This window comes from Osmerus eperlanus, chromosome 9 (assembly GCF_963692335.1).
Source record: "Osmerus eperlanus chromosome 9, fOsmEpe2.1, whole genome shotgun sequence".
NCBI lineage: Eukaryota > Metazoa > Chordata > Actinopteri > Osmeriformes > Osmeridae > Osmerus > Osmerus eperlanus.
In genome coordinates this window covers 12,846,191-12,861,657 of record NC_085026.1, presented here as the reverse complement: position 1 = coordinate 12,861,657, position 15,467 = coordinate 12,846,191, and the positions used below count along the sequence as shown (strand labels likewise).

The following is a 15,467-nucleotide window of genomic DNA, read 5'->3' as shown; positions in this document are numbered from 1 at the left end:
TGGAGAGGAGAGGGGAGGGAATCCAAGCTCCGAGGAGAGGAAGAAACGCTGGGGAAGAGAGCAGGAGGGCGGCTGCATGTGAATGAGCCCTGGCAGGGTGATGATGTCACTAGGCATGTGTGATAAGAGCCCTGGCCTCCATCCAACCATGGGGTCCGGGGGCGGGCTTATCACTCTCGGCGACTTGCGTTACCGTAGTTACCAAACAGCCTTGCGTGGGACACGGATATCTCTCTCTCACACACACTCTTTTTTTCTCTCTCTCGCTCTGGCTCTCTCGCTCTCTCTCTGAGTAAAATGGCAACTAAATTACATATTAGGTCGAGCTCCTCCACCCCCTGCAGCTGATGGATGGTGAGGGGGAAAACGAGTGGGAGGAAAAGGAGAGGGGTGGGGAGAAAAGAATGAAGGATGAGCAAACACCTGTATCAACATCTGTGGACTGGCCTTCATAAATCTGCTTTTTCGGTCTGCATTTTGCAGGCCAGACACCATGGCGTTTGTGTGTCTGTGTGCGCGCTAGTATGTGTTTTTGTGCGTTTAGATCCGTTTGAACATTGGGGAAGGCAGGGTGACTTGTACTGTTGACTGGACAGGCGAGTGACTGGGAAGTTAAGGGTTAACTCTGTGTTGTTAGAGGGATCCTATTGCTCTACTATACACACACACACACACACACAGCTCCCTCCCTTCCTTGTGCTAAGCCTAGGATCCAAAAGGCGGCTCTCAAAATAAAATTCCTGCTGCAGATTATTTTTCTTGTGATCAGAAAATATACATGTTCCCAGAGAGAGGAATGCCCGGGCACCATGGCAACCAAGGCTTCCTTTCCCTGTACTCTCCCCTCTTCCCTGAGACTCTACAACGAGGCTCTGCTCTGTTGTGGAGCAGTGTTCAGCTCCAGTGTTGCTGCCTCCAGACACTGACTGACAGACTGTTTTTACTCTGCTCCTCTAGTTGTTACTCTGGAGAAGCTTCATCCATCAGTCACCCCGCCGAGCCGCAGGCCTGGGTTTCCTTCTCCTTCTCGTCCTCCGTGTCGTCCTCTCGTCTCTCTCTCCTCCTCCTCACTGAGGCCAGACGTCCGTACCTCATGCAAGTCGCCGCGGCAGAGTGGCAAAGCCCAAGCAGGCCGGCTGTAAAAATAGAACTTTCTGGTTAACCACAATTCTAGCTCCAGTCTAATGAAGAATGTGAAAACTGTGGGCTCCTTTCATGTCCTGGTCTGAGCCCGGCCTGGCCTGCTGTCTGCTGGGCTAGGCTAGGATACATAAGTGTGTGTGGGGGGGGGGGGGGGGGGGGGGGGGGGGGCAGGGGGGGGGCGGGGGGGGATTATCTGGAGGCAAATAATCATGCTCACACATACTGGAGCATGCTCTTACACATGAAGTCCTAGACTCATAGTCAACAACCACACACGCACACACACAGTCTCACACTCTTAATCACACTTGTGCTATACATATAGCATATTATATACACACACTCACACCGCGCAAACTCTCTCACACACATGTTTTTATGCTACATTTAGTCTGAGTTTGGTTTAATATTATTCTTTTTCTTTCATATTCCTTTGAAAAATCGTCCTGTCCCCAGAGATGGAGGTGCTTGTTTAATGTGGCTGTATACGCACATACCAGCATATGTTGGGTATTTCCTGGTCTTAAGAGATGTAGTTGGCCGCTGAGTTTGAGCTGGCCTGTGACATAATGGCCTGCCTTTGTCCCATCAGTGCAACAATGTTGAGTGCTGGAAGGTCCATTCTTGGACAATCTCAGCCCAAGCCTCCAGTTCTAGTCTAATCCTCACTCTCAGTCCTATTCCCCTCTTCTGGAGATTCCAACCACAGCCCCTTTCCCTGTCCCTGCCCCTGTCCCAGCCTCCGTCCTGGCCTTTGTCCCAGCCTCCGTCCTGGCCCCTGTCCCGGCCCCTGTCCCAGCCTCCGTCCCAGCCTCCCAGCTCCCCAGGATGACTTAAACCCTACCACACGTGACTAGCTCAGTTGGGTTCTGCGGAACACCAGGCATTTAGATGATCCAATATTCTGGACGTTCTCTTTTTTCACGTGGATGTATGAGTCCAGTTAAGCTGCTGTGGCCTCCCTCCTCTCCATCCCTCTTCTCTCCATTCCTCTCCTCAGACCTGCCATGTCATGTAGGGTTCAGTGGCTACCTCTACCTAGCATGTTGTGGGTTCACTGTGACTGTCTGTAGATGGGATGGAGGAATGGAAAATAAAGAGTGCATAAAGTAAAGCAAGACAGATGGATTGGTGTAACCGGAGCAGGTCTAAGTGGGCAAGGTGTTTGTCTGGGTCTTGGCAGCCCCTCACCACGGTGCCCTGTGTTTGACCAGGGAGGAAAGGGCCTACATCTGGAGGTCTGTTTACCCCTGGCCTGGACCCTGCGTGTGGACTCTGGAGGACTGAGGTAGCACTGGGTTATCTTCCCCTCACACAGGCATCTGCTCTCTCAGTCATGCCAAGCACAATAGACGCTACCTTATAAGGAAGCAATACAGATCAATTGGCCATTCCCTCAGTCGTTGCAATGAATACCTCCACACACATGGCTCTGGTTCTGTATTTGTACAAGTGTGTGTGTGTGTGGATGTGTGTGTAAACATACTCTTCCCGCTCTTGACAGGTGTGTGTCACAAAGCCTGTCTATTCAGGGGAATATCTAGCTGGTTCTCACTGAGGTACAAGACATCTCAGTTGGACAGGTTGTTCAGGTTTGGGTAGTATTGAAGCAGTGGTCTGCTGTGGCAGGCATATGTAATGTATGTGACAGCTCTGGAAACAGTCGACAATATTCCTCCTCACCTATCCCTGCCGGAATGCCAATACAAGCAGGAGGAATGCAGTTTGCGGTTTAGGTGGCTGCAAATGAGAAATCGATTTGGTGTTCTCTCCTTTTGTTGTGTTCTCTCTCTCTCTCCTCCCTCCCCCTGCGTGCCTCGTTCTCTCCATCCTCCTCCTGCGCCGGTGTGGCGTGTTCTTCTCAGGGCATCCTGTTCAGCATGTTTGATTTGGGCATTCCTTTCCTTCGCTCGCAGACAAAACAACCCAAGACCTCTCCGAGCTACACACATGCGAACACACACACACCCACGCACACACACACCATGTCTGCTAATCACAGACAGGAAATGGGCTTCCATGCTAACTAGCTCTGGAGAAAAGAACTCAACATGTATTTTAAGGCCCTGAAATGTTGAGTTTAGGAAATTGAACATGATCTCCACCCCCTCTCACTTTCTTTCTCTCTCTCGCTCTCTCTATTTTCTACAATTCTTCATTCGGTACCCCTTGTTGCATTTCTGCATGAATTTCTCTCTTTTTCCTTACGGATAGCAACAGTTTGGCTCATGCCTTCAACAGTGTTTTTGTTTAATCCCGTGTGTAAGAGTGTGTGAGAGAAGGGAGGCACTCGGGAACCTTATCGCTGTTCTTCTGTTGTCCTCAGCCTGATAAAAGTTTCAAACAAGACAAACATTAGGCTACATGCTGGAGCGATACACCAAACCTTAGAGAACTCACACATGGGAGGCAGTGTGATTAGTTTATGTATTCGTTAGTTTCAGTGTTTGACAAGTATTATAAGATGCCAGTTTTCAGTGTAACTAGGTCTTCCTTCATGGCTAGACCCATTCTTGATGTATCTGACAGACATTATCCACAGCTAAACTCCTCTGACGTGTTTTCTAGTGCAGAGAAATGTGTCTAATTTTCATCTCTCCATGTCGGTGTGCGTGCCCCAGGGTTGTGGTACGCCTGTGGGCATTCGGCCCTGCCAGGGCCACTTGTTAGTGGGCTGATGTTTGATGTTCAGATGACCGTTTTGGTTTTTGATGATCCCGACAAACCCACAGGAAAAGTGCCACTTCGCAGTGTTTGTTCTCCGCTACACCGATGAGTCACCGAATATCATGCGAGCGAGACAACAAGAGGAGGGGCAGTGAGCAGAAGAAGGAAGGAATGAGGGAGAGAGGGAGGAGTGCACGATCCCTTTTCCCTCTTTTATTTGGTTGTGAAACTGAGTGACTGTCTAGCCCTATGTGGTCACTGGTTGTCTCAGACGTTCGTACCCTGAGGAATGCCTCACAAACAGACTGGATCTCTGCTGGGATGAAGGGGAGGGTAGCAGGATGGGGGAGCCCTGATATAGCAGGCCAGGCATGGTGATGAACCAGAGCTGGGATCTCCTTTTCTCCAGGGCCTCTCAGTCTCAGGTCCCATCCAGCACTCAGGAACAGGAGGGGGAGCAGGAGGACTGAATAGTTACACAAGAGGGGGCTGGAGGAGGAGGAGGGGAAGGGGGGGGGGCGGGAGGGGGGGTGCAGGATGAGAGATTGGGGTGACCTGGAAACGATTCTCTGTTATTTCAGACCTTAATTTGTCTGTCTGAAATCTGGTGTTCACTGAGTCTGTCTGTTTTTCTCTCGCCCGCTCTCCCCGTCTCCCTCTCTTGTGGTCCAGCTGTCCTTACTTCACGAGTCTGCATATACCTGGCTTTAGATACTATACTATAGATTTGGGACTTTTATCCCAATTCCCTCCCTCCCTCTCTCCCTACACACACACACACCCACAGTAGCGTGGACCAGATTTAGAGCATTCCATTACAGTAGCATTCCATATGTTTGGTTAAGCACAAAGAATCCTGCTTTAAGACTAGATGTCTGGACTGGATTATTTGCAGGGTGTGTGTGTGTGCTGTCTGCATGTAAGTGAGTATGTATGGTTGTGGGCATGTGTACTATGTGGTTTCAGAGGAGTGTGTGTCAGAGTAGGGGTGTGTGTGTCTATGAGTAGAGTTGTTGGGTGAGTGTGTGTGTGTGTGTGTTGGGGAGTAGGTGAGCGAGAGAGGATGAGAGATGGCCTGGTCTGTATGGAAGCCTGTGGTATGGAGGGTGAGAGGGTGTCCCAGCCAGATACAGATGAATAGCGCTCTGTGTAGCTCCGCCAAAGCTGCTTGTCCTGTCATGCATGAGACTATTGCAGCGCAGCAGAATGTAGCACATATCTGACCAACTACTGTCAGCTCCACTCAGCCACCCAGTGTGTGTGTGTATGTTGGTGTGTGTATGTGTGTGTTTGCGTGACTCAATGTACAGCAATGGTTTTGTAAGCCAGGCTGCCTGAGGGTATATGCCAGCGTGCCAAGCACAACAATAGTTAAAGGATGGTATGACTGTGGATATTAAGACCATGACTGGGCTGCCACTTGGACGGCTCATACTAACGTGTTATCTCTCTCTCTCTCCCTCCCCAACTCTCTCTTTCTAGGCCTGTGGATGAGGTCCATTGAGAGACTGAAGCCTGCTGTACCTGCTGGAAAGAAATAATAAGCCTCTGATATTTTGTAAAGTAAGTCCAGTATATCTAGTAGATGTTAGTGACTGCTGTATCAGTACTGTGTGTGGGTGGGGGGTGGAGAAAGATGGAGGGAGGGAGGGAGAAGGGGGGTGGGGGAGAGAGGGAGGGAGAGGGAGAGCAGAAGGAAAGAAGGCTTTAAGCTATTGAGTGCCTGGGTCCAGCTGCCAGGCTGGAGGAGGAAGTGGACTGAGAATGTGAGGAAGGTTCTGGATTCCAGGGTCTTACCTCGGAACCCTTTGTGATCCAGCTTCCTGGTTGGCCAAGGCGCGGGGCCTGTGGTGGGTCAGGGCACTTAAGCCGGCGCCTTATTTCCTTCCTTCCGTGTGTGTGTGTGTGTGTTGCTTATGTGTATGTGTGGGATCTACTGATTTTATGTGCTCTACAATGCACGCGCACACGCACGCGCACACACACACACACACACACACACACACACTGCTTTAGAGATGCCCTGAACCAGCCACTTCCCAGGCTGTCATTCCCAGCACAGCAATCAGAACTGATCAACCATGGTAGATGGTTCAGGGCATGTCTGGGCTGGCTGGTTGACTGAGTGGTTAGCTGACTGGCTGGCTGGCTGTTTGGTTTTCTGGCTTGTAGTCTGCTTGGCTGGCTGGCTGGTTTGCTGACTGGCTAGGAAGAGTATCAGTCAGTTTTGATTGGCCATTGACTCATGCTGCAGTATGTATCAAATAGAAACTGTTCATGTCTGATTTATGACATTCATCCTGATGTTACACAACGCTTTGTCTAAGTTTAGTGTCTCTTATCATTGTGTATGCGCATGTTGTAGCGTCTATCTTCAACCTTACTGCATGTTCCTTTAAACACCTCCATATCTGAGGTGGGGAGGGGGAGGAGGTGGAAAGGGAGGAGATAGAGTGGTGACGAACAAGGGTGGTTGGGTGAGCGAGAGGAGAGGCCGCGGTATGGAGAAGGGGATGGAGACTGGCTGAAGGTGAAGAGAAACGGGAGAGGGTAAGAGGGAGGGATGGGAGGGAGGGGTGGAGAGGAAAGAGAGGATGGGTTTTATGGTGGTCTGACGTCTGTTCCGCAGGCAGCCACCATACGTATGTGTTCACCACAAACATGCCTCCTCTCCTTCCACTCTCACTCCTTCCTCTCTGTCCTACCCTTCCCCCTTCATCTTCTCTCCTTTATTCTCTCCCTCCATCCCTTCCACCTTTCATGCCTTCTCTCTCTCCCTCCTTATCTCCCTCTCTCTCTGCTGCATTCCTACTGCAGTGTTCCGGTCTGGCAAAACCCTGCTCAGCATTCTGTGGGCTTACTCCTCTCTCTCACTCACTCTCACTCTCTCCATCTCTCCTGCTCTCTATCTCCTTTTTCTCTCCCTCTCTCTAGCTCTCTCCTTTGTGCATGACTCCCTTGCTAATGCTCTCTAGTTCCTTACACACCCTACCACCCCATTCCCTCCTCTCTCCCTGTTTGTCGCCTCTCTCCTGAGAGCAGGGAAGTGAAGACCCCACAGTGCTGTGCAGCGGCCTCGGCAGCTGTTCTGGCCAGGACTCTGAGCCGAGGGGGGTTACATTTACATTTAGTCATTTAGCAGACGCTCTTATCCCGAGCGACTTACAGTAAGTACAGGGACATTCCCCCGAGGCAAGTAGGGTGAAGTGCCTTGCCCAAGGACACAACGTCAGTTGGCATGACCGGTAATCGAACTGGCAACCTTCGGATTACTAGCCCGATTCCCTCACCGCTCAGCCAACTGACTCCATGGCAGGATGGCAGGCACACGGGCAGTTTGAATCGTGCCCGGGGGCCAACCGGTCTACAGGCTGGCCTCCTCGTCTATGACCTTGAAGTGTGTTGTCTAGCCCACTCCCCCCCCCCTCCCTGACTGACTGACTGTCCGGGACGTGCTGTTGACCTTGACCTGCTGTGCTGGCTCCGTGTGCCAGGGGCGGAAGAAGGAGGAGGGGGATGGAGGGAGACAAAAAGGAGAGTAGAGAGGGGGGGTTCAGGAGAACCTTGGAGGAGAGAGAGAGAGATGGAGAGGAGGAGAGTGAACGGGTGATTGCAGTATGGAAGAGGAAGGAAGAGAGCTGTGGGGGGAGGAGAGGGTAAGAAAGGGAGAGGGGAGGTTCAGATAAAAGGGGGAGGGGATGTGTAGGAAGGGAAGTAGAAGATTAATTCTAATGAGATGGTACGTATGGTGTATCCTTGAAGATGGATTACTCATGTATAGCTACAGAGCAAAGTCTAGACCCTCCGACAGCATTTATGCTCTGGTAGGGCAGTTCACACTGTCTGGTGGTGGGTGAATGTGTGAATGATTGCTGGAAAGTGAGAGGGAGAAAGAGAGAAAGAAAAGACAGAGAAGGAGGAAGTGTTTTTCTCCTGACATCCGTTCTTCAGTAAACAGTTTGTTTGCTGCCGGCCAAAGCAAACAGCAGGTTGCCAGTTGGACTTGTACACAGACAGGACACTCTCTCTCTCTTTCTGTGTGGGTCTCTCTTTCACACACCCTCTCTCTCTCTCTCTTTGTTTCTTTCTTGTTCTTTGTTTCTTGTCCTCTCTTACTGTCCATCTCTTTCTCGATCTCTCTCTCTCCCTCCCTCCCTAGTATCTCCAGTCTTATCAAATCACTAAGTGACCCTCCTGGTTAGGTTATGTAACCAGGTAATAAGGATCATAATGTTGTTCACCCTACAGGCCCACCCTGTGTGCGTGTGTTCGTAAGTGACAATGTGCATTCCCACCTGATCACGTCACCCTCGGCCGTTGGCCCCGGCCCTATCTCTCATCCATTCTTACCTCAGCCAGGGACAAGCTCATTCAGCTGCTCAGGGCAAACATAGGCAGTCCCAGCTTATCTCCACAGCCTGCCTGCCTGCTCTGTCAGCCTTGTGGAGGGGCTCTGAAGAGGCCTGTTGGCTGCCTGTTTGTCCTGCAGGCATGGTGTTGAGATTAATGAAGCAGGATGGGGAGAAGGAAGGTGTGGGATGGTGCGAGGGAGCAGAACTGTTCCTGTTTGTGTGTGTGTGTGTGTGTGTGTGTGTGTGTGTGTGTGTGTGTGTGTGTGTGTGTGTGTGTGTGTGTGTGTGTGTGTGTGTGTGTGTGTGTGTGTGTGTGTGTGTGTGGATGGTGTGTGCTGATTGCACCTGGAAGGGGTGGTTCTGAGGCAGCCCTGTGTGTGTGTTATCAGACCTCCCAGGTGTGTGTGTGTGTGTATTTATGTGTGTGAGCTCCTACTCATTGAGGGCTATTACATAAGCACTATTCTCTGTCTGTAACTTCCTGGGGGTAGCTGGCGGAAGGGATGGGGGAAGGAGGGAGGGGGGTAGGAAGGGATAGGGGAAGGGAGGAGGGATGGAGGTAGGAAGGGATAGGGGAAGGGAGGAGGGATGGAGGTAGGAAGGGATAGGGGAAGGGATAGGGGAAGAAGGGAGGGGGGTAGGAAGGGATAGGGGAAGGGAGGAGGGAGGGAGGTAGGAAGGGAGGAGGGAGGGAGGTAGGGATAGGGGAAGGGAGGAGGGGGGTAGGAAGGGATAGGGGAAGGGAGGAGGGAGGGAGGTAGGAAGGGATAGGGGAAGGGATAGGGGAAGAAGGGAGGGGGGTAGGAAGGGATAGGGGAAGGGAGGAGGGAGGTAGGAAGGGATAGGGGAAGGGAGGAGGGAGGGAGGTAGGAAGGGATAGGGGAAGGGGAAGGGAGGAGGCTGCTATTGATGATGTCATTCCTATGGAGGTGGGGCCTTGACTCACAATGTCCCTATGGACTTGTGTGTTTCACAACAGGACTTCCTATTGATCACACCCCCCCACGTATGCCCAACACTCTGAGATCTACCATATAAGGCATGAAAGACCTCGGATCTTCCTGCAACCCTTACAACTGACCTACTGTGGTCTCCAGCTACATAATGTGATATTCTTGTAGTCTTGTGAATAGGCTTGTCAACATTTCTGGTTTTGGATTACTTGGGTGTGCCTGTTTGTGCGTGTGTGTGTGCGTGTGTGTGCGTGTGTGTGTGTGTGTGTGTGGGGGGGGGGGGGGGGTGTGTGTGGGGGTGTGTGTGTGTGTGGGTGTGTGTGTGTGTGTGTGTGTGGGGGTGTGTGTGTGTGTGTGTGGGGGGGGGTGTGGGTGTGTGTGTGTGTGTGGGGGTGTGTGTGTGTGTGTGTGTGTGGGGGGGGGGGGGGGTGTGGGTGTGTGGGGGTGGGTGCGCGCGCAGTTGAGTGACATGAGTCTAGCAGTGTGGTGGTAGTGGTTTCATAGTAAACGTGACCCCTGCCCTGTGAACTAAGAGTCAGGCAAACTTCTCAGAAAGCCAGTTTCCGTGTAGGAGACGGGAAGCCTTGTGTTTACAGTGGAAACAAAACAACAACCCTCTTTGTCAACTGTCTCCTGTTCCTCTTCTTACTTCTAACTTCATCTCCTGTCTACATTCCTAACCTCCCATCTCATGTCCTCCCTCCTAACCTCCCCTACTAACCTCCTCTCCTAACCCCTCTCTCCCTTGCCTGGTTCAGCCTTCTCTCTCTTTCTTGAGGTCATCCCTGAGCAGACGTGATTGGACAGGTGAAAACACGTGCTTCTCTGGCCAGCTCTCACTGACCCAGGCAAGTCAGATCAGTGATTTTCCGAGGATGGGTGGAAGGAAGGTGGTATTGTAAGAGAATCCGTGTGTGTCCCCGGTCTGTGTGGCATGTTTACGGGACGCTGAGTAGCGATGCTCAAGTGTCTGTTTGTTTTACAGCCCAGTTCCCTAGAACAGACCACAGCTTGACAGAATGGGTGCGAGCGCGCCGGCCGACATTCCAGACTGGGTTAGACAGAGACGGGGACAAATATTTTGATTTGGGTTGAGAGGGTTGAAGGGGAAACGGCCGCCATTGTTGCGTCCCAGTCCCGGGAGGTGAGGCATAAACAAGCCCCTCGGCTCTCCTGCGGGGCTGCCCCCTCTCTCTCCACGGACGAGGCCCTGTCTCAATTCTCTAAAGATGCAGACTTCATCCTCCCCTCCCAAAGGCCACCTCTCAACTAAAATCATTGACGATGTGCCATGCCTCTGGCTTCACCAAATCAGCGATTGGAATGGAGAAGTGATCTGTGGAGTATTGGAGGTCGTCAACACATCCCATCTGACTGATTGATGGTGATGGGCAGATGGCGGCCATTCTGGCTCTGCTGTTGCGCTTCCGTTTCCCTCACATGCAGGCAAGCTGCTGCGTCTGGCCTTCCACAGGGACAGGGGACGTGTGTCCGGGCTGTCTGAAGTTCACACATCTCACTCGAAAAACCCTGCTCTGATGTTTTGAGCTTCTCCAGGTCTATCTATCTCTCCTTCTTTTTCTCTGTGTGTGTGTGTGTGTGATGGAGAACATGCCTCAATATCACGTCTGTCTGTGTGCCAGCAGTGCTTGATGGGGTTGGAACTATTTGAGCTGTTTAAAGTCAAGTCCTCATTCAGCTCGTAAATACCGCAAGCAGGCCAAAAGCATCCTAGCATGAGATCCAACACGTTGCACCCTGTAAATCCCTCTCTCTTTTTTTCTCTCTCTGTCTTTTTTTCTGTCTGTCTCTGTCTTTCTCTCCGTCTCTCTCTATCCATGTTTCTACGTATCTCACTTTTCTCTATCCAACTCTCTCTCTCAATCTCTCTATCCTCCCTGAGTGAAGGATGGGCTGCTGTCTGATAAAAACAGGCCCTGGCTTCCTGGCCAAATCCCTGGCTTTAGACTCCCAGCAGACAGGCAGGCAGGCAGGCAGCTCAACCTGACACCCTCTGCCCAGATCAGCCTCTGGTTGCTGGCCTGGTTTTGTGTTGGATGGAGGGTAGTGGTATGAAGCTGGGCTGTAGTTTTCATCCTGATCATTATGACCTTTTAAGGAGTTCAGCAGACTGTGTGTGCGTGTGTGTTTGTGGAACCAAGTCAAACACAGGCCACACCACAGAACAATGTTTTAACCTCATTCATTCATTCTCTCTCGCTCTCTGTGTGTGTGTGTTTGTGTGTGTGTCTCTCTCTCTCCCTGTTTGTCTCTGTTTCCTGTTTTGGTAGAGGGAAAGTGTTTGAAGAATTTACCTGTCGCACACACAGACACACACACACAGCTGGACTGCATGTTGCTGGGGTCTATAGAGACAGCATTACTCTGAGTCAGATTTGACTGTGCGTGCTGGGCATAACTACTAAGATTATACTGGCCAGGCCCCCTTCTGAAGGGAAATATTTATCCAATAATCTCTTTCCTTCTTTGTCTTATTTTCTCTCTCTGGTCTCTCTCACTCTCACTCTCTTTTTCTTGGAAAGACATGCGTTACGGCTTTGTGACTCTAAACAGAACTCTTCTTGAACAGTAGGCGTAAAGCCTTTGTAGAAAGGCTTGGTTGTTTTGGAAAACCTGATTTTTTGTGTGCAGTCTAATGACTTGACATCCGAACCCTTTAACAAGCTATAGAGTCATGTTTCATGTTTCTGAATGTTACAAATCTAGTAGACTAGATTGTAAGACACACATGGGGGGAAATGAAGCTTGTAGTCAAGTTAATCCTGACACAATGTAGTTAACTGTCGATGTATGTAATATGTGTAATCGTTTGTGTACTTTCTTGTATCAGTAAGGATTAGGACGTGATTGAAGTGGGCTGATGACTAGCCTGTTTTGAACTTCCTTGTTTTGAAGATTCCTTCTCTGATAACTTCTGTTTGGTCAGAGAAAATGGCTAATGAGCCCGTAGGAAGCAGACAGAGGCAGAGCACAGTTCTCAGGGACTGGACACCATGCAGATAGCTAGGGTCAACAGAGGAGTCGTCCCCTCTGACGGTCTGCTTCAGCCATGGGTCTCTGGGTCTGGGGCACTGATGGGCTGTCACTGTGGGTCAACATGGAGGTCACTACCAAACAAACCCAGCCCCTTACGAGACACGCCTGTTTACACGCTGAAGCACCACATTTCATCACAAACAGCAAGCGGTCGTTCTTCTCCGTCTTTGGAGCGAGGAGAACAGATTACAGGATATGAATTTCTGTTTTAGTTCGTTCAAGGATTACGGGTCCTTCTGTTCTATATTGAACTGAATCTGAACATTGCCTTTCAGTGCCTTGAAATATTTCCAGAAACTGCAGACGGGTCAGAAAGAGAGGGAGCGCGAGTGAGCGAGAGAGAAATGACAGTCCAGGAACAACCAACCAAATATTCTAGGATGGTTCTTTTTTCCTTGGAAAGCCATGAGAAATGCAGACTTAGCATCAGGTTGCCACCATCCGGTGGCTTCGTAGTCTCTGCCAGGATCCAGCCCCAGCCACGGCCATGTCTCAAAACTGTCCTGTGGCTTCCTTAGCTGTGCCAGCACCCAGCCTCAGCCATGGCCAGGTTTCAATACTATTCTGTGGTTTCCTCCACTCCAGCAGTATCCACCCTCAGACCCGGAGCTGGGGTTGTGTTTGGCGGCACCTCTGCAGCAAACCGCTGTTCTCCTATCCTTTAGATGGATGAAGGTCCTATGGAGGATGTCCATCACACATCAGATCCTTTTTGTATAGGTCAGCAGGATCTGGAGGAGGCAAATGGAACACTCAGGAAGCCGCTTGGTGTTCTGTGCATTGTAGCCTAGTGCTTTAGAACAGGCACACTTACAATCAGAAACAAACAACAAATGTGTATTCACACGCGCCCACACACTCTAACCCACCATGTGGAGATGGACTCCAGTCCTTGTCAAGCACTGGAGACTGAGAGTTGAGGGTTATTAACTACTGTTTATGGGGAATAAGAACCAGGCAAGACTTCCAAAGTAACGTCAAGTGCAGGGGAAATGTGTTCTTTTTTTTTTTTTCTCTTTTTTCCCCCCCCTCCCTCTTTCAAGGAGGGAACAGAATGTCCCAGAGAGAGCCGGCAGGAAGAGCGTGGCTAAGGCCTTAATGACATGGTGCATGATTGTAACCTTGGTGGAGAGGAGAAACCTTTGGTGTTGTTGGCATCCGAACATGATGCAGCTCCTCTCTTTTTCCCATTCCTGATTCCTCTTTCTCTTTATTTTATTTTTTTCTTTCTGTGCTCTTTGGTACTTCTCAGGTTCCTCTCATATTCGTTTCCCCCTCCTGGGTTCTCTCTCTCCTCCTCTGTATGTGATTGCTCCCTTCCTCCTTCACCTCCTTGCCCTTTTCCCCCACTGTCCCCTTCACTTCCCTGAAATCTCTTCTCTTCCTCTATACTCCCCCTAATCTCTCAGCTTTCTTATTTCCTTCCCTCTCCACCTCTCCGCTCTTTCCTTCAGATTGAAGTGGATCCTGTCATAGATCCTCTCTTCACTTCTCTCTGCTCTGCTGCATTTAAGCCTCTGATCTTTCCTTCATCTTTCATCCCTCTTTCATCCTCTAGCAACCTCTCCTCCTACCGGCCTTCTGCCTCTATGCCTTTATTTGCCCCCAGAATGCATCCTTGCATCCTTTTACTTCCACTGTGTTGTTCACTCATATTCCTGTCCCACGCATTCTCCTTCCGTTGCTCCTTCCTCCTCTCCCTCCACCCCTTTCTCTGTCTCTCTTCTTGCCCACCTTCCTTTCCTTTTCATGTTCCATGTCTTTACTCATCTAACCGACAGTGGTTCGAGGAAAAGAAAGCTCGCTCATTGTCTCACTGTGGAACACTTACAGTACAGATCTGAGTGTGAGGTCTGGGATTGCAGACCAGGTCTGTTTGTTTAGGACGGTGACAAGTGATGTGTCTGTCATTACAGTGACCTGAGTGGTTTCATGTTGCATTCCGACACATTGTTCATTCTAAGGTCATGGCTTTGAGCTTTTTGCAGGAATAAAGGTGGTAATTTCTATCATGTCAGTGGAGTTGTTTTTGAAAAAGGTTCTTTATTAAATTAAAAGATGATGAATTATCAAATGTTTTTACGCTTTTTGATTGATGGTCCAATCTCTCGGGCAGTCTGGTTTGCTGCCCGTCAGACCCATTTGTCAGGGTCAGGAATGTTAACTAAGCCACAAACTCCCGTTTCCCGTAATTGACTAAACAATGAGCACGGAGGTCAGGAATTAAACTATGTACAATCTGGTCTCCGTTCAGAGTGCTTTAGAAATGCGGTCCCCCACACCTCTTTCTTCCCTTCCCATCCGTAACAACTCACACACACACACACCCACTCACACACATGGACACACACACAAACCTGTTCTTGCCCAAACAGCTCCACACCTTTGCCTTTGTGCAGTCATAATAAAAGACAAATTGTGTGATCTCATTGGATAATCAGTCAGAAGAGCTCTTGGCGCTGGGGCAGTGTTGCCTATGAGAAGGGAGGGGGGCGTGGCCACAGGTTATTTTCCGCTCTCAGTTCTTCACAGGCACCCAAGTATGAAGCTCTGTCTTTCTCTCCCTCCATCCCTCCATTCTCCTGCTGGGCTGTCAGCATCTAATGAGGCGCCATTGAGTACTGTGATAAGGGCAGGTATGTTGATTGGCTTGGCAGAGCAGATTGCCCTTGCCACAGTCATTTTGCATGCACCACTTGGCTTTAAAGGTTTGAGCCTGGCAAGTCTGTCTGTGTTTGTGAGAGAGGGGGTAAAGACTTGGCACAGCCTGAAGGCAAATGCTGCCAGAGCACGACCAAGAAGAAGCCGGGACTAAGACTAGAGCACTGGGATACGCACCAACAACAGCCCAGAGCTAAGTCTGGACCATAATTGGAGCCCAAACTAGGACTTGGTTGGGGGAAGACTTGTTCAGAACCATGATAAATATAATATTCCAGTCCTGTCTTTTTCCTAGATAAACTTGGACGAGACTGGTGTTAAATCTATGCAGGGCCTGGACCAGAAGCACATCACGTTCATCTGTCTCCATGAAAGAGATAGTTTAGACACATACAAACCATCCAGTCCATTTGGAAATGGTTGACTTTTGGAGGAACCGACGGCTCGCTCAAGTGTCTTTCTGATCTCATCCATTGTTCCTTTGAACGTGGCACCTGCAGGAAAGTGTTTTGGAAGTGTGGATATCATGCCAGCACCCAGCATAGAAACCACCTTGACTGTGAAAGGCATCGAGGGGAAAATCCAGCCTGGCACAGTGTTCTACGAGCAGGCAACAGCTGGGTGAAGTTACAGC

At 50.2% G+C, this 15,467-nt stretch overlaps 1 protein-coding gene across 2 annotated transcripts in view; it reads left to right on the top strand.

Moving 5' to 3' along the window:
• Positions 1-15,467, top strand: part of luzp1 (leucine zipper protein 1) — a 40,749-nt gene that overhangs the window by 7,265 nt on the left and 18,017 nt on the right. The window contains exon 2 of one of the 2 annotated variants that reach the window (XM_062468722.1): positions 5,293-5,368. The gene's annotated coding sequence lies outside the window, so the exon portion shown is untranslated. Of the gene's footprint in view, positions 1-5,292; positions 5,374-15,467 lie in introns of both variants that reach the window. The other variant, XM_062468721.1, reaches the window with a different exon arrangement.